The sequence below is a fragment of the Heteronotia binoei genome, chromosome 2, assembly GCF_032191835.1.
Source record: "Heteronotia binoei isolate CCM8104 ecotype False Entrance Well chromosome 2, APGP_CSIRO_Hbin_v1, whole genome shotgun sequence".
NCBI lineage: Eukaryota > Metazoa > Chordata > Lepidosauria > Squamata > Gekkonidae > Heteronotia > Heteronotia binoei.
In genome coordinates this window covers 169,330,093-169,353,774 of record NC_083224.1, presented here as the reverse complement: position 1 = coordinate 169,353,774, position 23,682 = coordinate 169,330,093, and the positions used below count along the sequence as shown (strand labels likewise).

Sequence of the window (23,682 nt, the reverse complement as noted above, 5' to 3'; positions counted from 1 at the left end):
TCACCAGTCATTCCTTTCCACATCAGCATTGTTGAAACTGAAGCAATGCTGCTGTGGAAAACAGTGTCATCCATTAAGGACTTCCCTCACGTGGTCTGGGGCTTTTAATGTTCCCCCAGGAAGGAAGGAGCAGGGTTATTACAGCTTCTGTGCCCGTGGCCAATATCAGAATGGTGCCCCGTCAACAAATGGGGTAGAATCTTGGACTGCACTATTTCAGAACTGGAGGGGGGAGGTTGCTTTTCTGACACCCTCTTCCTTAATCTTTAGTGTATGAACACGGCAGAGAGACTGGAATTGTGTAGCCCTCTCTCTGATGGGCTAGCCTGATATTTGTAGAAAGGATTTTAAAAAAAACATGGAACCCAACAACGGTATGTGATTGCTTGCATGCTGCATACCGCTGCAATCCATCTGTGTCTATTTCCTGTGTGCATCATCAATCCTTCTCCTAACACTGACAACTTCACAGTGCTGGTATCATGCTTACAGGCGGCATTAGTGATTCTGGGCTCCTAGGCAAAAGTCAAGATTGGGCCACAGTCTCAGAACTACGACTTTCCATAAGCCTCCCCTGCAAGGGCCAAACAAGGAGCAGTCCTTGGCCCACAAAAAGGCAGGCAGGAGCTTCTACCACCAGAAGCTGGCTGCTCAAGCTCTGGACAGGGCAGGCACAGGTGGCCACTTCTGTGAACTAGCTGCCCAAACCCCAAATTGTAAGAGGCCACAATTGGTTGTTGCAAGTTAAGTGGCCTGAGCCTTGAACAGGGCATGTGTGAACAGTACCAGCCTATTCTTTTCCTTCCACCTGTGGACTGGGGAGGCAGGACCATTGCCCATTGGCTAAGGCCACCCCTGTTCTTGAGTGTTGAGAGAGGGGGAGATAATGGGTACCCTTCATCAGAGTCTGGAGTTCCTGAAGAGCTGCTGGCTTCACTTTTCACATTGTTATCACTATCAGTCACTATTTTAATCAGCTCACAGGGCACAGCTTTTGCCTGACTTTTTGAACTGTGCAAATGTTGTCTTTGAAGTTTACCCTGCCACACCCTGGGACTGCACATTTTATGCCTGGTTGCACAGTATTGAACATATGAAGCTGCCTTATACTGAATCAGACCCTTGGTTCATCAAAGTCAACATTGTCTAACTCAGACTGGCAGCAGCTCTCCAGGGTCTCAAGCTGAAGTTTTTCACACCTGTTTGCCTGGACCCTTTTTTGGAGATGCTGGGGACTGAACCTGGGACCTTCTGCTTACCAAGCAGGTGCTCTACCACTGAGCCACAATCCCTCCCTTTATTATTGTTATTTTTTTTTAAAAAAAGATTCCATAACCAGCTTGCTTTTAACATCACATATATGTGTTGTTTCCCCTCAAACAGTAGCACCACAGCCCAGTTCTCTCCCCTTCCCGTGCAGGTGTGAATCCAGGGTCATATACAGTGCTGCCCTAAATAGAGTTAACCCCCCCCCCCCCTTTAAAGCTGTCGAAGTAAAGACCTTTAATCTTGGTTTAGCCCTGTCCCCAAGCTGACATCCGACCCTAAAATCATAGATCCAAATAGACAGCCGTGTTGGTCTGAAGTAGTAGAACAAAATAGGAGTCGATTGCACCTTTAAGACCAACTTAGTTTTTTTTCAGAACGTACCCTTTCGTGTGCATGCACACCTCTTCAGACGAGGGATGAGGTACAGTAAGCAAAACCACATATAGCTGGTGGGGTTTGGAATGCCAAGTGATACCACGAAAGCTGACGTTCTGAATAAAACTAAGTTGGTCTTAAAGGCGCAATCGACTCCTATTTTGTTCTGTAGAATCATACGAGTCATCGAGTCGCTTTCTCTGATTCTCGAGTAGAACGTCAGTTTGGGGAGCAGGATTAAAGGCCAAGCGCGAGATTGGTGCAGGGCTCTCTGTTAGGAGGAGCGTCGCCTTTCTCCTCCAGGTGGATCTTCCGCGCCGGGGGGGGGGGGGGGCGCCAGCTTGAGGGGTTCCTGGCCCGGCTCTTTTTCTCCCGCAGGCGTGTTGAGGGCGCAATCGGGGCGAGAGGGGGCTTCCTTCTGCGCCAGCCAAGGTGAGGCGAATGCGGCGTCGACGGCCCCGAAGGCTCTCCTCTCCCCCCGCCTTTCTCGCGCTCCTCTCATGCAGCCCCGAGGACTGGGCCGTCCAAACGCCAGCGCGCGCCCCGCCCCGCCCCGCCCCTTCCTCGTCTCGGGCCCGCCTCCTACTCCTCGGAGAGGCCGCCCGCCCTCCCGCCTTCCTCGCTCGCTCGCTCGCTTGTTTGGGCTGCTGGGGCTTGCCAGGCAGGCAGAAGAGGCAGCGCTCGGTGCCTCCAGTTCCCGCTCCTTCCCGCGTCCCAGGTAGCTCGCAGGCGTCGTTTCCCGGCCCGCCTGCTTCCCCTTGGCCGCCTTCCCGCGCCCAGAGCGAGCGGGGTCGAAGCGCGCTTTTGCCACCTCGGAGAGACGCAGCGCGGCCACCCAGCCAGGCGGGGGGGCCAGGCCGGACGGCGGTGGCTCCTGAGGTGAGGGAGGGAGGGAGTGTGTGGCCCGGTGTGTGTGTGTGTGTCTCCCCCCCGCCTCCCCCTGGAAGGCCTGACGAAAGGAGATGGAGGGGGGGGGGGGAGGGTCTGCTGCTGCAGCAGCTGATGCCTGGGAAAGGGAGGACAGGGCAGGGATGCTGTCTCCTCTCCAGCAGCCCCGAGGAAGCCTGCACTTGGCTCGGCCTTTTGCAGCTGGGCTTTTTTTTTTTTTTGCAGAGCCAGGCGAGCCTCTCCTCTCCCCCCCACCCCCGGCCAAGTTTGCAGGGCGCCCCTTTTTCATGCGGAGGGGGGGGGGAGGGAGCCGTGCATGTGTTTATGTCGTTGCAGGTGAGTAGGGCCCTCGGGGGTTCGGCTCCCTCCCGCCCGTTGAACGCTTGACCTTTTTAATCCTGACGGTTATTTCGCTTTTATTGGGGGGGGGGCGCTCTGGACCTCTCAACCCCCCCCCCCCCCCCGAATTGGCACCATTGCACAAGGCTGGCGGATTTCGCGGTTGGCCAAAGTGCAGCTGTGTGGCTTGTGCCAGAGCCGGAATAGAGGGGTCGGGGATATGGGTGTTTTTCTTTTCGCGTTGGGCGCAGGGTTGGTTCCCTGACTGTGTGTGTGTGTGGGGGGGGGGGAATCTCCTCTTCCTGCCTTTGGCACTCTGTCGTAAATAAACCTTAACCGAATTGGCGTATTCCGGTCGGTGGAAAAGGTTGGCTGCGGTGCAAAAAGAAGCGACCCGCCAGCGGAGGAGCTGGGAATGCGTCGCCTGTGCGTGCCGGGTGTGTTGTGCAAAAGTCAACAATGCCAAGCCATTGGCTGGAGGAGCTTTTCCTTGGGGAGTCGTGAACTGGCTGGAAAGAACTTCTGTGATCTCGCAAGCCTGTCCTCCACCGCCCTTTCCGCAGCAGCCAGTGCCTTTCCACACGCAGCGGCTGAGAGACAGCCCGCCCGTTGACACCGCCGCTCGCTTGACTGTAGATGTCAGGCTGGGCTTGGGCAGACGCGAGGCTGGATGCGCGGTGCAAGGAGGCGTTTTCGCTCTCCCTCCCAGAGAGGCCGGAGGAGGGCTTCCTGTTTGTTTACAGAAGGCGTTCGGCATCACCAGAAGCCTGACTTTCAATCTTCTGTATTAATGGAGCCAGCAGATTGCGCCTGGAGGCGTCTTCAGGAATACCTGGCAGGGCGTTTGTAGGCTGGGAAGAGCAGGTTTTGGTTGGGCTGACTCGTGGCGTTGGAGGAAAAGCTGCCTTGGTGTGTCTCTCAGTCCTGCTTTTTTAAAAATAAAAGGGCAGCTACACCAGAAGGTGGTTCTTTTTCCTTGAGGTTGGCTGTAGAGGCCCTGGGCCAGATGCGGTCTTTTTACTCAAGGTGTGGAAAGCTGCACCCTTCTCTGCTCTCCACTGTGTGCTGAGCCAGGGATGGAATTGTAGAGCTAGTTTATGGATGTGTGTTCATTCTTGGATGAGCCCAGTGTAGTGATATAAACAAGCCCTTTACCAGTTGGACACCAGAATGAGAATGCTGTGTAATTGACCCTGGTACGTCTTCCAGTGTTGTGCTTTTTAGTAGAATTGGGGTCACAGATGCGTTGGTGAATCATTGAGTGTTAAGAAATCAAATGATGGTTATGGGTTTGTATGAGCCAGCCTTACAAAGTTGAAAAGAAAGGGGTTAATCACTTGGCCTTTGAGGTTTAGGCTTAAATTTTCCTCTGCAAAGGTTTGTCCAACCATTTTTTAAACCTCCTAGAGAGGCAATTCTACAAGCTCCCTTAGACATTTTGGGCTGGTGCGGAGCTGCCAGCCCAGTTACCTTCTTGTAACTTAGAAAACATTTCTCTGTGCTTATCCTTGACAGCTTAGGACTGCTCCTGCTCTTTCTGAGATCCTTTTAATTATTCTAAAACAGGCCTCATTCTTTCCCCCAATCACTTTCTTTTTATTGAGCTCTCTGTATATTTAAAGAAAGAATTAAGAATTTCCCAGATAAGTGCAGTATAAACAAAAATAATCACCAAAATGGGAATAATTAAGACATAGCTTAGCATAAAGAAAGGTATGCATATACGACAGTAAATAAAATAATTAAAACTGTTGCTAAGTAAATAAATCAAGAATTCAACACTAACCATGTAGCCATAATCTAAATTTAGAATGTGGGGAAGGACTTGACATTTCCAGCTCAGTAGCAGTATTATATGCACAACAACATTTTGAAGAAGGTCTAATAATTTCAGGTTTTTCATTAACAGAGGGAGAACGTGCTGACCAGTTTTCAGTGAATTCATCAGATGATGAGTGTAATGCAACACAAGTGAGAAGTTAATTCATCCATCAGCGTTTCAATCTGCATTGTCTTAGAATTGAGCACAAAGTCTTCTGGTTGTTTCCCATTTCCTAGCAATTTCTAATTCTGTAGCAGAGAAGGCAATAGATTTTTTTTAAAAAAATGTTCCTAACAAGGACACACAAGAGATTCTTTGTGGTTATCTGACCGATCTCCTCTTAGATCTGAATCCCCAAAAAGCTGCTCATATACATAATTATATAACCAGCATGTTTGGTGATACATTGCCTGCAGTTGACAGCTCCTGAAACAATAAGGGAAAGAGAGTTAGATATGAATCTGTCGGATGTCTCTGCAGCAGCAGCATTCTTGTACAGAATTAATTTCAAGACAACCTTGAAAGTAACTGCTACAAAAACATTAAAACTGGTATGTTAGTAAACTATAGCCAAAGATGAGGCGGGGGGGGGGGGGGAGAAGAAACCTCCAAATTTTATAGAGATATCTTACTTTGTTACCTGGAGGGCAGCTTTTACTTGCTGCTGGCAACCTAAGCAGCAGCTGTTTGCAAGCCTGCTTTTGAAGGCAGTATCCCATTTCCTTGGAGCCCTGCGAGGTTGTCATGATTGATAATATTTCATTGTAAACAAACCAGCTCCATAGTCTTTAACAATACTGAGTGCTGCAAGCAAGCATCTAGATGTCTCTTCCTGTATATGTAACAGAGCTAACCACAAATGGAAGTGTAGTATGTGTCCAAGTGCTCCCCCCACATACACACACCACTGTAGTCCTAGAGCCTTCCTCCTGCCTTATCATCGTAATTGCTTGCATCAGCGATCACGTGTTGTGTTGCTTTCTTATCTTTTAAAAATGTTTAATGGCAACACAATTTTAATAGTCGTTATCAATGAAGTTGGCTCATTCTTTCTTGGACTCTGCCTGTTTGAGACTGTGCACCTTGGGAGGCATCGCTAATTACTGTGATTAGTTTTTCTGCAAAGGGTTACAGGCTTGGGTGAGTTGTCAGGAGGAGCTGAGCTTCTGCTGTGGGGCCTGGCAGGGAGGAAGACTGAAGCCCTGGTATTGTTAGACGTTATAATTTACAGGTATGTCGCCCACTGTCTTGAATAGTTGGCTGCTGGGCAATGTGACATGAGGATTATGGCTTTTTGTTTTTCCTCCATGCAATTATTTATTTTGAAAATCCATGTTATGTTCCTGGCTTAATAGCCCATGTTATAGTTGCAACAAAGCACAGCAGGGTGTGTGTGTTTTTTATTGCGCAATAATGTTTGGCGGCTGAAAGCTATTCTTCAGTTTGTGTCTTGCAACATACTCTGGGGCTCAGTGATTATTAGATGGCATCTGCTGCTTTGTGCAATCTTGCAACATACATGAGTTCTGCAACTGAAGCAGTGGGCCAGATGTGCTGAAACTTTCTTGTTCGTTGCTTTTGGTTCTGCAGAATGACAGTTCTGGGGGAAAAATGGGCTCTCCCAAAAACAGAGCATCTTCTTTGAATTTGCCTTTCAGAATAGAGTTGGTTGGCACTGAGAGCTTCGTGTACTGCAGGGATGCTAGCAGAGGTTGCTCAGCTTCAGAGAAATAAACTTTGGTAAAAGCAACAGAGTAGACCAGAGGCTTTTGAACTGGATATTTCAGATCACTGACTGAACTTCAGGGTTCCATTTTCCTACATTTGCAAGAGAAATGTCTCCTTTTGGTCCATTATCTTTTCCATCTCCTCTGTTCCTTCTTCTGACTTCCCTCTGCTTTCCTTATATTCTTCCTTTCCAGCTTTACCTCACTTGGGGCTTTTGTTGTAGGGGAAAGCTGGAAAAATAAATTGGAATACAATGTCCAAAATGAGGCTTCTCAAACAATGTGAATAGCTAACAATCACTGTCCTATTTCACAGGGCTGCTGGAGGAATAGCTGATATAATATATGCTTTAAAAAAAAAAACAACCCCTTAAAATATTGTATCATAATCATTTCTGACTGAAGTAGTGTAATAGCTCTTCTGCTACAATGACATTGCGCTGATGTTTCTCCTAGGTCTTGTGTTCAAGATTCAAGTACTAGTGTTTGCGGAAGTAAGGTTCATGTCATTATGGGGGATGGAGTTTGTCAAGGAAATCTTTGCCATTGTGTGAGGAAGTGGAGTTTGCAATGTCTGGGAGAGGCGACAATCTGTGATGCTATGTTGGCTTTGTCTGATTGCGTGCCAGTGGCTACTTTGTGTAATTAAAGGTTGGTTGTAAAATTGGGACAGGGTTACACCAGCTTGCAGAAAAGACACTGAAATTTTGCGACATGGCTGTGGCACCTCGAGTGAAGCGAAAAGCTTTAGTCATTGCAACTATGCCCTTTATGGAGGGCAGGGACAGAGTGTTTGCTCCACCTGTGTTTCAGACAGTGTGTGATTATGCCTAATACATCCCTGACCTTGGTCCGCTGTCAGGTTCTATGCACTATTGCTGAGTGGGGCTGTGGACCAGGTCATGGATGATCAAACTTGGTTAACGTAAAAGCCACATAGAAAAAAAATATATGTTTGAGAGCCGCAGAATGGAAGGCAGAAAGGAAGAAGACGACATTGGATTTATATCCCGCCCTCCACTCTGAATCTCAGAGTAGCTCACAATCTGCTTTATCTTCCTCCCCAACAACAGACACCCTGTGAGGTGGGTGGGGCTGAGAGAACTCTCTCAGCAGCTGCCCTTTCAAGGACAACTCCTACGAGAGCTATGGCTGACCCAAGGCCATTCCAGCAGGTGCAAGTGAACGAGTGGGGAATCAAACCCTGTTCTCCCAGATAAGAGTCCGCACACTTAACTACTACACCAAACTGGCTCTGGAAGGCAAATAGGGGAAGGAGAGGTAGAAATAAAGCAACTTTAACTTCAAATGCATTCTCCAAGCTGTTGGCTGGCTTGGCTTGGAGAAGTGATTTAAAGAGACAAAGGCTTTCTCCAAGATGGACTGACTGGGCAGTGGGGTCTTCAGGAGCCACACAATATGTGTGAAAGAGCCACATGTGGCTCCTGAGCCACAGTTTGGCCACCCCTGGACCCAGGTATATATGTCAAAAGCAGGAATCGCTTGATTTAAGAAAATTTAATTCCATGCTGAAAACATGGGTGTTATTGAAATATAAAAGGTAAAGAAAATAACGTTCTTTAAATATTTTGCTCCCCCTTCCCCATTTTAACCTAGAACATTCACCCAAGGCTTTAGGTTTGGGTGAAAATTACTCTCTCCTCTACCAGTGTTTAGATGGTAGTGTACTGGACTGTAATAGTGCATCAAAAGATCTGAGTGAAAATTTTAAGGACCTTTCATTAGCAAATTATTAGAATTTACAGTGAATAGAAGATCTGCCATTGTCTTGTTGGCATAGATCTTTTCATAATGGATAGCATCTCATTATTTGCTAAAGCAACTTGGAACCGCCCAGGTAACCTGACAGATACAGCTGTGTTCTTGTGCTGGAGACAAGCTGATGCAATGGCATTGTTTTAATGTAATTTTTTAAAAATGTAGTTTAAGCTGCTTTCATCTCTTGAAGGAATTTGTGGTGGTGTGTTTTTAATACCAATAAATGAAACTGAACAGAACTTTTGCTATATCATGCCATGCACTGCTACTGAAATCTGAAATGGCCCCCTGGACACAGTGGGTTGCAAGTAATGAACTGCAAGTAAGGCATAGCTTGTGAAATTGAACTTTCCCTCCTTCTATGACAGCCCATGGGTGGGGGGCAGAGTAGGGATCAGCAGCAAGAGGAGGCAATAGGCAAAACTGGTTTTCTGCTGGGAGACAGCAGTGGTTGCAACAACTCAGTGTTGGGATTTGTCTTCTGAGCACATGCTGAATCTATTAAGCTCTGTGATGGATGCATCTCTCTCTCACACCCCCCCCCCCAATTATATTTGGGATGTATTCACCACCTCAAAGCCCAGTTCCAAATCACAGTTGTCACTAAGCAAATTCGTGGTTGTGGCTGCAGAAGTGAGTGTCTCATAATATCCAAACTTTGAACCAAAGATCTTAGAAACCAACTTGAACTTTGAAGAAAAACCTCTTATTATTAGTGATTACAAACTTCGTTGGTGTTTCGGTCCCCCCCTTCCCATCTCTAGAGTATATTGGTTTGGGCCCAGTGATAATATGAACTGATGAAATAGGATTTCAGTCAGTGGCGTGGGACTTCCTCACTTTCCCCTTCCCTCTGCAGCCCCAAATGCCCCCTCATTTTGCTCCCCAGAAGCAGTGTGCAAGGGGAGTTGATCTGCAGCAGCGAAATTGGTGGGAGTGGGCTTCCTGTTTGTAGAAATCCGCTGCATCCAGGCCATTTTCTACTGTGAAATAAATTTTTCCAGTGAAGCCCATAATTTGTGCTAACCTACAGACAGCCGTAACACTTCACTTCAGTGCCTCCCTGGATTATTTACCCTTGCTGGGACAAAAAATCATCCCAGGGGAAAAATGATTAGATTTTTTTGGGGGGTAGAGTGTTGGATGTCCCTTGTGGGTTTTTTGGGGGGTGGGGGGAGGTACAGAGAAAAACCCAGGGCTTTTTTTGCGCAGGAACACACAGGAATGCAGTTCTGGCTGGCTTGGTGTCAGGGGGTGTGGCTTAATATGCAAATGAGGTTTTGCTGGTTTTTTTCTGCAAAAAAACCCTGTGTGAAATGATGTCAGAGGTGTGACCTAATATGCAAATGAGTTCATGCTGGGCTTTTTCTACAAAAAAAGCCCTGGAAAAACCTATCAATAGTAAGTGGGTATAGTTTGAGAGGTGGTGTTCACTCATATGCAAGTGACAGTGTTAAAAGGACAATATTGTAGAGCTATTTTTCTGTTCATTCTGCCAAAAGATTTGGTGGGCAAGGACCATTCCCCCCCCCCCAACTTTGTGTAATACTTGTAGTTCAGTACTAGAGACAGGAACTTTCAGCCAAAAGCTATAAAGACTGTACTTGGATTTCAGCATGCCAAAGGGCAGCATCAGCAACTGCAATTGCCATTTCTGCCAGATATATATAACCTGTGTCTGTTAAAGGGCTAATGCAACACCTTGGGGATGGAAGGAAGGTTTAACAACTGCATAAGAAGCTTTTCATTGAGAACCAAGAAACCCATTGTTGAGAGATCCTTCTTACTATAACCAGCTGTGCAGTTTCTGAAATGTGTGCTTCTGATTAAGATTTGGCCCATTCTGCTAGAAGAATGATGGAATTCATCACGTTTCTTTGAGCAAATGTCTCTCGCTATTCTTTAACAGGGCCATGTTACAAATTTGACTCTCCCTCTGCTTTTAAACCATGTTGTGTTACCAAAGGAACATTTGGGTCTTGGGATATATTATGTAAAATCCAAACCATTACATTCTTAGGAGTGGTCTATCTTCTAATACCTTACCTGTGGTCCGGGCAGATCTCTTGAGGTAAGGATAATGTAATGGAAATCCTTGGTGGTACAGTTTAAAATAATGATTTTTGTATAATAAAAGAAAGGGTGCTGAGGAGCAAGATTTAGACCATTGTCTTTTGTTCTTGGTGGTTTATGGTCAATCACCCCTGAGCAAAAAATGCCGCTTTCTTTAGGGAGAGACAGCCCTCCTGATTTTGGGGCAAGGTCTTGATTAAGCTCTGTCAAGATAAGCATTGTTGAGAGCCATTCCTTACATCATTAGCTTCTCCACTATAAAGTGCTTCTCCGTGTCTCTCCCACTTTGTAGCTCTTTGGGAGCCAATGCCTGCTGCTGTCTGTGTACTTGGGTCCTAAGTGCTGGACTGTATTCTCTTACTGGGTATCTTGTTAAGCTGAAACATCCTTCTGCAATTGCTGAGGGGGAAACGATTTCACAATGCACCATTGTATTAGATAGTTCACAGAGCCATAATGTGCAGTGGACATTGTCGCTACAAGAGATGTTAAATGTTTTACTTTCTTGGGCAAGGTGCATGCTGAAGTAGAGGAAAAACAAAAGTGGATTAGCTTGTTTGAGGAAAATTTAATCCTCTGTGTAAGTAGAACAAACATGGATTGTTCTAGGAAGTATCACCAATAAATCTTTTCCAGTGGTCCTTTTAATTCTAATCAATCTATTAGGATGGATACCTGATGCAATATGAAAACAGTGAATTTCCTGAGGTTAATGTGTGCACTGGGTGTATGTATAGTAGGCTGTCTTTGCTAGATCTTATTTTATATCTCAGTTTCTTTCCAGAGTGGACTGGAAACTGCTTACAACATCATTGTCCCCTTGTCCAGTCTGTCCTCACTACAACAACTCCGTGACAGAGGTTAGGCTGAGAGGGAGTGACTAGCCAAAGTCATGCAGTGGGCTTCTATGGTAGGGTGGGAATTCAGACCTGGGTCTTCTCAGACCCTACTCTGACTACTATGCTGTGCTGGCTCATCTTATTTATTTTTCATTTTATTTATTAGATTTATATCCTGCCTCCCCCACCAAAGCAGACTCAGGGCAACTTACAGGCTAATAAGCAATAGTTATATCAAACCAATAAAACAATATAAATATGAAAACAATATAATATTAAAACAATACAGGTGCTGTATCAATACAATCTTAATATATTTCATGATGGCAGAATATAGAATATCTGGTTACATCCAGATGTTCCAAAAGGACATAGGATCCAGGTCTGTGCTCCAAGGTGGCCGGTCCATTTCATTAGATGCAACAGTCTGTGGTCTTAACAATCAAAAGCTTGATGTTAGAACAAAGTCTTGCAGTCCCTGCAGAATTGAAATAGATCCTGCAGGGCCCTAACATCTTCAGGAAGCTCATTCCACCAGAATCTTTGCATTAGCACTTTGTGGAAGAGGGAATGTGGTCTGAAAGCCTGTACATTTCTTTACTGGCAGAGAAACAAGGTGCATGTGTGTTCCCATTTCTCTTATTGAGGGCAAAGTTTCATTTGCACTTGTGGTGTTGCTCCTCTTGCTGAGGCTTGGCTGATGTTTGAAGCTGCAGAAACTGGCTTCCAGATAAATAGATACAGCCAGTTTTCTACAAAGCATTTTATAAAGCATTCTGGCCAAAGGTCCTTCTGTCTTTAAAAAGGCATAAGTGCACAGATCTTGCCTTCCTCCTCACAAGGCTGCAACTGAGATACTGCCTTCTTCCATTTCTACCTATTTTGATCAATTTGCATTGTATAAGATATCCTCCTAAACGTAACATTTAGAGGTAGTTTTGTCATTGCATGCTTCGTATTAAAACTTAATTTCCAATGTAGTATTTAGTGTTAATGAAGATCAGCTTGAGGAGCGATCACTGTCTTTTGGCTGCAGTATAACGTTTTTTGCTTTTAGCACTGCAAAGACAAATGAGCCTGCTCTTTTCCCATTTCTGACAAACCTGTTATGTTTTCATGAGGAAACACTTCTCTATGTCAAAACAATGCTTCGGGCCTAAACAAGGAGCTCTCAGACAAATTTGACAGTACAGGAGAAAAAAGCTTTTTCTTCTCCTTCTTCAGCCTCACATTCCTGAGTCAAATGTTAATGTGATTCATTTTGCAGGCAAAAAATGTTCCTTCAAAAGGGCTCTGGAAACAAAATTATTAGTCTCTTCCCGAGCTGACTGTTCGGAAGGCCGTGGCATCGTCACTGCTGCTGACGTCAGCGGGAAGTGAGTGGTTGCGCCCACTGCTAACAGTCGAGCACCTTCATGGTGACGAGAGGCGAAGACTGATTTGAAACTAAAAGGCAGGTTGTAACAACTGTTATTTTAGAAAGGATGTGTTTATCTCCTATTGTGACCTTTGCTTTCCTAAATCTTATAAAACTGTAATATGCGTAAAATACTGCTAAGAACCACCATAGAACTTGTCTCAGAATGTACTAATGCTGGAACTACCATATGTTATTTTGAGCAATTTTTACAACTGTACTGTCTGTGAATCGCTTTGAAATCTAAAAAGTCCTATATAACTGCATTGTGAATTGGGAAGAAATGCCCTCATGTTGCTGACCTCTTTGTAGTCCACTGTGTTAACTTCTGATCTGGATCTGCTTTGTAAACATCATCAGAACTTCCAACTGGAGAAAGGTTAGCTTGTTGTATTGCATCTCAAAAAGTGTCAAAAAGCTGAAAGTAGTATGAAAGTCTAATGTAAATGAGCGTTGCTGAAATATTAAGGCTGTAATCCTGTGCACAGTTAGTTTGGAATTGTTCCATTGACTATAAAGTGGCACTTCTTCTGACTAAACACATATAGTATTGGAGTCATAATTCACATAGAGAATGCATGGAATTTTTTAAGCTCTTTAGCTGTTTGCAAGGTTTTTTAAATAGAAAAAGCCCAGTAAGAGCTCATTTGCATATGAGACCACACACCCTGACATTACCATTGTTTCACACAGGGTTTTTGTGTAGAAGAAGAAGAAGAAGAAAACTGTAGATTTATACCCCATGCTTCTCTCTGAATCAGAGTCTCAGAGTGGCTTACAATCTCCTATATCTTCTCCCCCCACAACAGATACCCTGTGAGGTGGGTGGGGCTGAGAGGCCTCTCTCAGCAGCTGCCCTTTCAAGGACAACCTCTGCCAGAGCTATGGCGGACCCCAGGCCATTCCAGCAGCTGCAAGTGGAGGATTGAGGAATCAAACCCGGTTCTCCCAGATAAGAGTCTGCACACTTAACCACTACACCAAACTGGCTCTCTGGTGTAGAAAAACCCCAGCAGGAACTCATTTGTATATTGGGCCACACCCCCTGATGCCAAGCCAGCCAGAACTGCGTTCCTGTGTGAACCTGCTCAAAAAAAGCCCTGGCTGTATGCGTATCTGTATATATGGTTCCTTCAGGTTTTAGATGGGTCTTAAGATTATATACCATATTTTTCGCACCATAAGGCGCTCCGGAGGATAGGACGCACCTTCCTCCTGGGGGGAAATCTGCTGCCTCTTCCCCCGATCCAGCGCTTCCCCCGCGCCTGCCTGCCTGGCTCCATCTTCTTCAGGCAAGCGCTGGGATCGCTCCACGTGGCCCCAGCGCTTCGCAAGCACCGGCTGCGGAGGGGGCAGCGTGCTTCCTCCTTGCCTGTGTGCCTGCCTTCAGCTGTGATGTTTAAAGCAAGCGCTGGGATCGGAGTGGGGAGGGAGCGATCCCAGCGCTTGCTTTAAACATCACAGCTGAAGGCAGGCACACAGGCAAGGAGAAAGCACGCTGCCCTCTCCTCAGCCGGCGATCGCAAAGCGCTGGGTTTGCGGAGGGGGCAGGTGGCTTCCTTCCCAATAATCTTTCTGCCAGTCCTTGTGTTTTCTCAGTTCTTTGGATTTATCCATTTCCCTTTCCATAGCCCCCCCCCCCTTTAAGTATCATCAGGTTGCCTTAATGATTCATGCTCATCATGGAGGCAGTTGATAAAATGCAGATTGTATTGTAGAATTTGCTTTTCTGATGCCAGTTGAGTGAAGGGTAGAGTGATATCATCAGTATTGATAGCATATCTTCAAATCGACAAACTCAGCCTTGGTTGAAAACTCTTTGGGAATGGAACACAGTGGTTTTTGCTTTTCAATAAGCACTTTTGTGGCTCTCATGGATGTGCCACTGGGTTTGCCTCTCAAACAAAGTGTTGATTGAAAGTACGTTGGCTGGGAAGCAGGGGGAGGGGGAGGGGGAACATTACTTTCAACCCTGAGGAAGTTCTTGCCTGTTATTAGTCAGTGTCGGGGTGTTTCCTTAGTTCTTGTGCCAGGGTTGCCAACAGCAGCATTCCTGGTAGTTGGCCAATAGGTTTAGTAAATTGGTCGAGTAAGCCACACAGATAAATGTTTGTACCTTTGGTGGTTTTTTTTTTTTTTAAAGCCTGCTTTAAGTTATGAGTCTCTGCTTCACTGAGTTAACTATTGCTGTACAACCCACTCATCCAACATTGGTTTGAAGACTCCTGAAATTGTAGTCATTCTTTATTGCAGTGGGGTATTAAATAGCAAAACTGCATAAAGAAGCAATTCCATAAAAAGGTTTTTTAACATATGAAAATGCTGCGGCTGAAGTTAAAGAGTTTCTTTCATGTGATACAAACTCCTGAATCAGGCGCAGTAAGTAATGTCTCTTAGTTGGGAGCTAATTATCACAATTTTGCTAGTATATAATGAAGTTCAAATTTCTCACTATCAGAATGTGTATGAATCTTGGAGTAAGATATATAAAATTCTATATAAGGAAATGCAGAGTTACAAATGAAAAGGCAATTTTAAAGGTTAATATTTTACTAAGTTGGAGAAATTGCTTATCTGCTGTTGGTGGATTTCATTGGAACAATGACATTTCATAAGGCAAGGAAACACTAGAGATGATTTAAGGACATAAGAGGTGCCCTGTTGGAGCAGATGGGTGATCCATTCAGTTGCCAGTCTCTTGCCCTGAAGGGTCAAGGCACAGGCCTATAGAGGCTTGCCTTACACTCAAATTGCCTCACACTTGTATAAAGAGGTTCACTTGCCTCTGGATGTGGAATCTCTGTCTCTCTGTCCTTCCTTCCTTCCTTCCTTCCTTCCTTCCTTCCTTCCTTCCTTCCTTCCTTCCTTCCTTCCTTCCTTCCTTCCTTCCTTCCTTCCTTCCTTCCTTCCTTCCTTCCTCTCAGCTTGTAAAAACAGCACTTAAAAACAAACAAGTTTGTTTGTTTTAATAAAGGATACACAAGCTGAAGCAAAAGTTTCACCTACTGGTGGAAGACAATGATTGAGGGTAGTAGACAAATCTTGGGGGGGTATTTTGTAAATTTGGTGCCATGACCCTTTCTCAGGTTGTCTCACCTATATAGCCTCCAGGGACTCCAAAAGCAGGACCCCTGAAGATTATTGTAATGGTCAAGTTGGTTCATATGGAAGTCATAATGTCTTGCTTTGAATAATCCCAGTACTTGGACCACTGTTTCTCTCACTGTCTGCCTTGATGGGCTTATTCAGAGGAACAGTCACTTATATGGTTACGTCCTTGTTCTGGCCCAAAATACTCCCCTTAAGCTACTCTCACTGTACAAACCTGAGCAAAATTACACTCTTCTTTAAGCAACTCACTGGGCAATTTTTTAGGCTCTTGGTGTGCTCCTTGGCTAGGCTACTGAACATATTTTGTAGACTTATTTTCCAGCCTTGTAGAGAAAGTAGATGTGTTGATAGACCCACTGGATTACTGAGAGAAGTAAAGATTTGCTGCCTCCCTGTCAGCAGCTGGGAGTCTACTCCATCATAGCTCCTTCTGCTTTGGTGATATGACTTCAGTACAAGAGCATCTGGGAACATTCGCTGCATTTCTCATTGCAGTCTGCGTTTGGCACAGGAGGCATTGGGCAGGAGCATTTCTTGAAAGGCTGGCAAGCCACCAAAGAACAGGACCTGTCTTGCAAGCAGTACAGAAGTGGCAAACCACAGGATATTGGGTATGCTGAATTTGTTGGCTATGCATTTTAGGGATTTTATTTTTGAGCATGATAGTTAGCACCTGTGCATGCACGCACATACATGTGAAATATGTGTCCATCACAAAGAAGAGCCAGTGGAGGAAGTGCTGGATATTTATGCTCTCAAGATGCATTTTTACTTCTGTGTGGTTTTCAAAAGAATTTTTGGATCAACTTTTCTTTTAGATGCAAAACTTTTCATTCCCCCCTTTACTTTTTATGAAGAACAATATGTTACAATATGGCAAATTTAGCTCCCAAGTTTTAATGCAGATACAACTAGCCTTGTAAATAATTTACAAAAGCTTGTAGTGAACAAAGAATTTCACCAGCCCATCTGCCCACACATGTATTAGCTATTTTTGGTACTTCAAAGGCTTAAAAGATGGAATCGACCCTCTTCCTGCTTACGAAAGCTTTCCTGGAAGCAGCTCTTGCTTGCCACAAGCAGTCTGGTAGGTAACTATTTATAATCCTGATAATAACTTTTTTTTATTAAAATGTGGGAACCTCTTTCCTTTTGGGGTTAGCTTAGAGCTCCTTCAGATATTATCTTAGTGTTGTAGTGGAATGGGAGCCTATATTGTGTGTTTCCTCCCTGGGAAAAGGGTGGAGAGGAGATGTTTACCATGTCATTTGGAGGTTCTAACATTACTGGGCTGGTACTGGAAAGGCTATGGGCAGCAAGGCTCCCAAGTCACTCAGGAAACCTTTGAAGTGACCTGACTGCTGACTCATTTGACTTGACTACTTTACTTGAGCTGTCTGTTTGTATTTCACTATCTTCAGCCTTTGCTGTGCTTCTTCCGGCACTTTTGTGTGAGGTGCTGGACACGGAGGATCCTGTTACGGAGCAAGAAACTGCATCAGGTGTGTTTGAGAACTCTTCCGGCATTAAGGTTCTAAGAATCCCTGGATCATTTGTTGTTCTTCTAAAAATACATGGCTGTGCGTAACCATGCTTTGAAATGCATATCAGCATAATCTGAGAAGGCTGACACACAACCGGTATCCTAGTAGAGATTGTACATTTTCTGGACATGCTGCTGGATTTCTGCCACACGCACATCTTTCCAGGGAGAGAGATGAATGCAGGTTAATTTCCCCTGTTAACATTTTCTGTGTATCTGTAGAAATAAATGTACTTGCCTTGGGACACTGAGGATGATTTGGAGACTCTGCTTCCATGGAGGAAGGAATAAAGGTACTGAAATGAATCCTCTTAAAGGAGAATTGAATCAGTCTTGGAAATAAATATACAAAAGTTGCTAGTGCACACATTTTCAATAGGCTATAGTGCACACACATTTTCAGTAGGCGTCTCACAAAAGCTTATCTCTGCCAATTGTAGCACATTAGTAGCTTGAAATAAAACAAACCAACAGAAATTTCTTTATTTGGTCTCCTGGAAGTGAAGAAGATGATGATATTGGATTTATATCCCGCCCTCCACTCCGAAGAGTCTCAGAGTGGCTCACAATCTCCTTTACCTTTTCCCCCCACAACAGACACCCTGTGAGGTGGGTGGGGCTGAGAGGATTCTCACAGCAGCTGCCCTTTCAAGGACAACCTCTGCCAGAGCTATGGCTGACCCAAGGCCATGCTAGCAGGTGCAAGTGGAGGAGTGGAGAATCAAACCCGATTCTCCCAGATAAGAGTCCGCACACTTAACCACTACATCAAACTGGCTCTCCTAAGAAGTGATTCTTAGGACTAGGCAATTGGCTTTTGACAAAGCTATTTATTCACTTTATTATTTATATTTTCACTGCTAGGCATACAAAATACTTCTTCTACAATAACAGTACCATAAACCAGCATTAAAATTAATTGTGATGATTGCTCCCCCCAGTTGAAAAGGATTAGCAGCAGAAAAAGAAGATACAGGTCGCTCAGATCAGAGAAAGCAATCATATTTCAAATAAAATTTTGCTGCAGAACTTGGAGGACCTCTTCCTTTTACATGGTCTCACTCAACAGTTAAGATCCTCTCCCCAATTTCTGTTTTCCGTGTGCCCCCAAGTAAGGCACATGGCATCCAAAGACAGGACTTTTTTTAGTAGTGGCACCTTGGAACACTTCTGCTCCAAATAGGTTCACCTGTACCTGACTTACTGTCCTTAAAGTACCAGGCCGAAATATTTATTTTCTCCCAGATCAAGAACTACCTTTCTGTAAAACTGAATTGGAAGTTGAAATGTTTGTTTGTTTACGTATTTATACCCTACTTTTCTTCACAGTGAGGACCAAAGCTACATACAGCTTTGTTCTCCTTGTCTTCGATTTTATCCTCATAACAACAACCCTGTGAAGTAAGTTAGACCAAGAGAGAGTAATTGATCCATGGTGAGGCTCCCTGGCAGAATGTGGGTTCAAACCTGGGTCATCCACAGAACACTTTCTTGGCTGTAAGTCCCATTGAGCAGACTTCAGTAGGATTCTGAGTAGATCTCTTTAGGATGACAATGCGAGAGCCTACTCTAGCACTCTAACCACTGTGTCACACTAGTTTTTCCAGGACACCTTTCTTTCAAATACAGTTAAGAGACAGGAGGACAAATGGGGAATCACAGTGCTCTTTTCTCAAGAGGAAATCTGTCTCTATTAATAGCAACATTCATGCTTATTTATTCATTTGTCGTGGTTAAAATAGGAGAAGAGAGGAAGCAAGAGTTTCAGAAACAGGTACTGGTAACTTAAACTATGGATAAAGGGGAACCAGCATTACGTCTGCTTTGACCCTGATTAAAGGTCAGCATAATTGCTTTTGTCAGAATTCTGAATTGTGGCTGTGCTTGGCGTTCTAACCAGTGGAGCACTGTGCCCCAACTATTTTGGTCTGCTTATGGAAAATGTTTTGAGTGAAGTCCTTCTACACTAGAACTGTTGTTCTTTTTGGCTCAAGTGCCAAGATCCCTGAATGTCTACCTGTGAAGGCGATGGTATTGCCAGCAAACAAAAGCATGGAGGGGAGGGAGTGGAGATTAGCGTTGTACTTGGCCATCATGCTAGGAGTAAGCTGAGCCCCATTGGCACTGCCAGAACTTCAGGGGCTTGTTTCAGTCCCTTGGCAGAGAATTGGCAGTTTGCCAAGCAAAATGGTCTGGCATTCTACAGTCCAGCATGTGTCCAGCGTTTCCTACCCCTACGTGTAAATAGATAAACAAATACTGTGAAATATATGTGTGATTCAGCAACTGGGTTTCTCCCCCAGCTTAAATGAATTATAAAGGTTCTATGTATGTTTTCTGGTCTTGGAAGGAAAAGCAAAGTTTGATTATTTGGCTAGAGCCATAGTATTCCTTTTTAAACATGTTCCTTTTATTTTATTTTTCTTATTTTATTTTTCTTATTTATTGTTATTTTGCATTGATCCTCCCAAGAGTTGCTATCGCACTTTTGTGGAATACTATCTTCTTACTATTTCACTTTTGTGGAATAATCTTCCAGAAGGTATTCTTAAACCCTGTTCCTTAATTGTGGTAATGTAAAATTACTTTCTAAGGACTTCTTGCTGGCTTTGCTGTGGATTTGTCTTTGTAATTGAGGCACATACAGGTCTGCTCAGAAGTAGGTCCCTCAATTTAATAGGTTTAGAAAGGTTTAACCCTGCTTAGGGTGGCACTGTAAGTTTATATTTCTGTATTTTCTTGGTATTTTAAACTGTTGTAATTTTTGTGCTGGGATGCTTTAAAGGCTGTGTGTTGGAATCCACCAAGGGCTGAAATCAGAAAGGCATTTAGTTGGATCCAAATTAGAATTTCCACAAACAGAGGGCTTTTACCTCAGTGGAACAGAACTTTCCTGACTCCCACTCTCCCTGCAGCCCAGTAATCTCACCAAGACATGCTGCTCTGAGGGGAGGAGCAAAGAACCCTCAGCAATAATATAACGGCCAAATTGGAGCTCTGCAGCAGGAAGGTAGAGTTGGTGGAAATTAGTCTGGATTATGTTCTCAGATCTGCATAATCTTGAAAGATAGTTTGGGTTGGCCCCATTTCACAGATTTGGCTATCTGCTGTGATGCCAGCCTTTGGCTATTAGATACAGCACTAAACTGAACAGCTATGGTAAGACAATGACATTGGCAAACGTTTGCTGGTGGGGAGAAAGTAAGCCGATGCAAGAAACAAGAGCATTTGGAAGGAAGGCTAAATCTTCTTTCTATTGGGTCTGTTCGCTAACAGTCATATCTGCCGCTTCATCTGGGATTGTCTGCTATTCACATTAGAGTGGGATAGAATATTGGGGAACTGACTTTTTAGCATAGGGATGGGGGAAGAAGGCCTTCCAGTGGTAGTTTTGTTGCAAACTTTATTTTGTATTTTGCTACATATTTTGAGTTTTGGTAATATGCAAGTTTGGTAATATGCATGTAAACAGTTAAGTTTACATGAACTGTTCAACTGAAAATCTTTAATTATTGAATAGATGTTTTCATACTCTGTTGTCCCAAACCTAAAACAGCTATAGGAAAATGAGTTCCGAAACATACTGATGCTGAAATTAAGAGTCACAGAGATTGGATGGCTGCTGCCAAAAACAGCAGCTGTGACTCATCTTCTCTCCCCACCCCCCTCCATTCCCTGTTGGTTTAGTAAACAAAACATTTATGATATGACATCATAGTGTTCTGAATCTCACAGTCTCTGCTTTAATTTCATTGGCTGCTGATTGCAGGGATGGGGAAGTTCACAATGTGATGACATCACTTTATGAGACACTATTCATAAGGAGAGTAGAGCCATGGCTTAAGAGTAGAGCATCTGCCTTGCCTGAAGAAGAACCCAGGCTCAGTTTCTCAGCATTGCTAGTTAAAGGGACTAGGTAATAGGTGATATGAAAGACGTACTTTCATATCTCTTGTTGAGTCCCTGGAGAGCTGCTGCCACTCAAAGTAGACAGTACTGCCCTTCATTGTGTAATGTCTAATGCTGTGATGCAGTATGAGGTAAATTTATGTGTGTTGGCCTGCTTTTCTTTGGGAGTTATGCAGTCTTTGTAGTGCCTGTTTTGTTCTTTAGTCCAGAGAAGTAAAAACTTTCAAAACCTTGGCTTGCTAATACAGTGTTAGATAAGCCAGATCAAGATTATTGCAGTTTGGTTTTCTCTGCCCCTATTATTTAATCCCCCCCTCCTGTCCTCCAAATTGTATTTCATTACTTTGCTTTGAAATCTGCCATGTAACTTTGGATGTATATCTGAAAGTGAAAAAATTATTAGTCTTTTATGAATGAACCATTTATGAGAAACTGCGCGCAATTACACCACATTGGATCATTTTCAGGGAATTATGTTCTCAGTGATGGAATCTCCAGAAAAGAAGCCCTTAAAGCTAAATTTCGCTCACGGATAGACATTTTTATTGAAATGATTATCAACTTGTGTGCATATGTAAGAACAAAAGCAAACAAGGAGGCTGAGACCACATATTGGATTAAAACACTGTGGAAGCTGGGCTCCATTTTCACTTTAATGTCCTTATTTTTTATATCAGGCATGGAGGAAGCTACATGTTGCTTATTTGGAAAGCAAAGAGCAGGGTGCTACCTCAAGGAGTTTACATCTGAAATTCAATGTAGGGGGAAAGCAGCTGAGGGAGGGTAGGCAGAGGGTAGTGAAAAGTGCAGAGGAAAGAGTATGCAATCAGTTCTAGCAGGTGTGAGGTGTAAGGACCCACTAAGGCAAAGACTTTTCAGATAAGGTCTGTTTAAAGCAGGTCTTGTGTGTGGGAGTTTGACATGTAAGGAACAGCAAGAAAACTGGAGGTCTTTGTGGAGTGAGGAAAGTGTTGGGGTTGTTGAAGGTGACGAGAAAGGCTGTATTGGGATATGAATGGTAGAAATATAAAGAGGAGTTGGTTTTTATATCCCATTTTTCTCTACCCTAAGAAGTTTCAAAGCAGCTTATAATCACCATCCTGTTCCTTCCCCACATAAGGCACTTTGTGAGGTAGGTGGGGATGAATCCAAGAGAATTGTGATTGGCTCAAGGTCATGCAGCAGGCTTCATGTGGAGGAGAAGGGAAGGGACTCAAACCCATTCTCCAGATTAGACTGTGACACTCTTAACCCTATACTGTGCTGGGTGTCTAAACTGGGGGATGCTATGGACGTGGAGGATTTTGAAGGTAACAACTGGGAACAAGACAGGAAACCACTAGGGATTTAAGGGAGAGGGTGGCATGGTATAGCTACAGTGAGAAAGATTTCAGTGTCAAAATTGGGGATCAAGCTGAGGCTACCTAGTGTGAAAATTAGAGGAAGAGGAGAAGGTTATAGGCAAGAGACAACCAGGGCAATGAGTCTTGAGTTCCAGCAAGTGTACAGAGAGGAGAGATCATAATTTTGGTATGTTTCAGAGAGAAAGGCAGCATAATTTGACAGCTGATGAAAAGGCAGAATCATACATAAAACCAAGGGGGCTTTTTTGGGAGGGGGGGTGGAGGTGGGGGCTTGTCAACAAGCTGCCTGGAAAGAAGTTAAGGCCAGGCACTTGAGAAGGCAAGCAGAGTTTCATTTTAACATAACTGAATGTGATTAGCTAGCATTTTAATTTTGCCCTGGGGTGTGGTATGGAAATTTATAGTATCAACACCTTTGTGCATGTCCAGGCATTCTTCAAATATGAATTTAGGAAGAAGTTTACAGTTCTTAGACACATGCACACACAAAATATGGTGTTTCTTACTCCTTTTCTTGATGACTCTGGTGTTCTAGAAGGAAAACACAGACCCCTCCAGTCTTTGGGGGCTGCTTCTGAACCTTCAGTGTGACCAGTAGCAGTATTGGTTTTCTATATTTACCTATATCTCTAGCTCATTTTTATTCTGCCCTTTCTTCAGAGAGCTTAAGGCAGCATACATGGTTATCCCTGCCTCAGAACCAGTGTGGTGGAGTGGGTAGGGTGTTGGGACTAGAAACAGAGATTGGATTTATATCCTACCTTTCATTCAGAGTCTCAGAGCAGTTTATAATCTCCTTTCACTTCCTCTCCCCACAACAGACACCCTGTGAGGTATGTGGGGCTGAGAGAACTCTGACTAAGAACTGCTCTTGAGAGAACAGCTCTGAGAGAATTATGACTGCCCCAAGGTCACTCCAGCAGTTGCATGTGGAGGAGTGGGAAATCAAACCCAGTTCTCCCAGATTAGAGTCTGCGCTCCTAACCACTACACCAAACTATCTCTGAGAGACCCAAGGTCAAACCCCCAGTCTGCGGAAAGCTTGCTAGATAAACTTGGGCCTGTCACCCTTGCTGAACTTGTCCTGCCTCATAGTGCCATCAGAATAGAATGCAGGAGTGGATGATGATGATGATGCATGCTACCTTGAACTCCTTGGAAGAAGTATAGCGTTAAAATATGTCTACTAAATAGCAGAAGACAGGATTTGAACCTGGGTCACCTAGG

At 44.2% G+C, this 23,682-nt stretch overlaps 1 protein-coding gene across 4 annotated transcripts in view; it reads left to right on the top strand.

Annotated features, from left to right (window-relative positions):
• The first annotated feature begins 1,907 nt into the window (after positions 1-1,907).
• The window catches only part of C2H1orf21 (chromosome 2 C1orf21 homolog), a 166,846-nt gene continuing 145,071 nt past the window's right edge, over positions 1,908-23,682 (top strand). Inside the window, exon 1 of one of the 4 annotated variants that reach the window (XM_060232404.1) lies at positions 1,908-2,076. The gene's annotated coding sequence lies outside the window, so the exon portion shown is untranslated. Of the gene's footprint in view, positions 2,077-2,154; positions 2,524-3,688; positions 3,781-23,682 lie in introns of those variants that run through there. The other 3 variants (XM_060232403.1, XM_060232401.1, XM_060232402.1) reach the window with 3 other exon arrangements.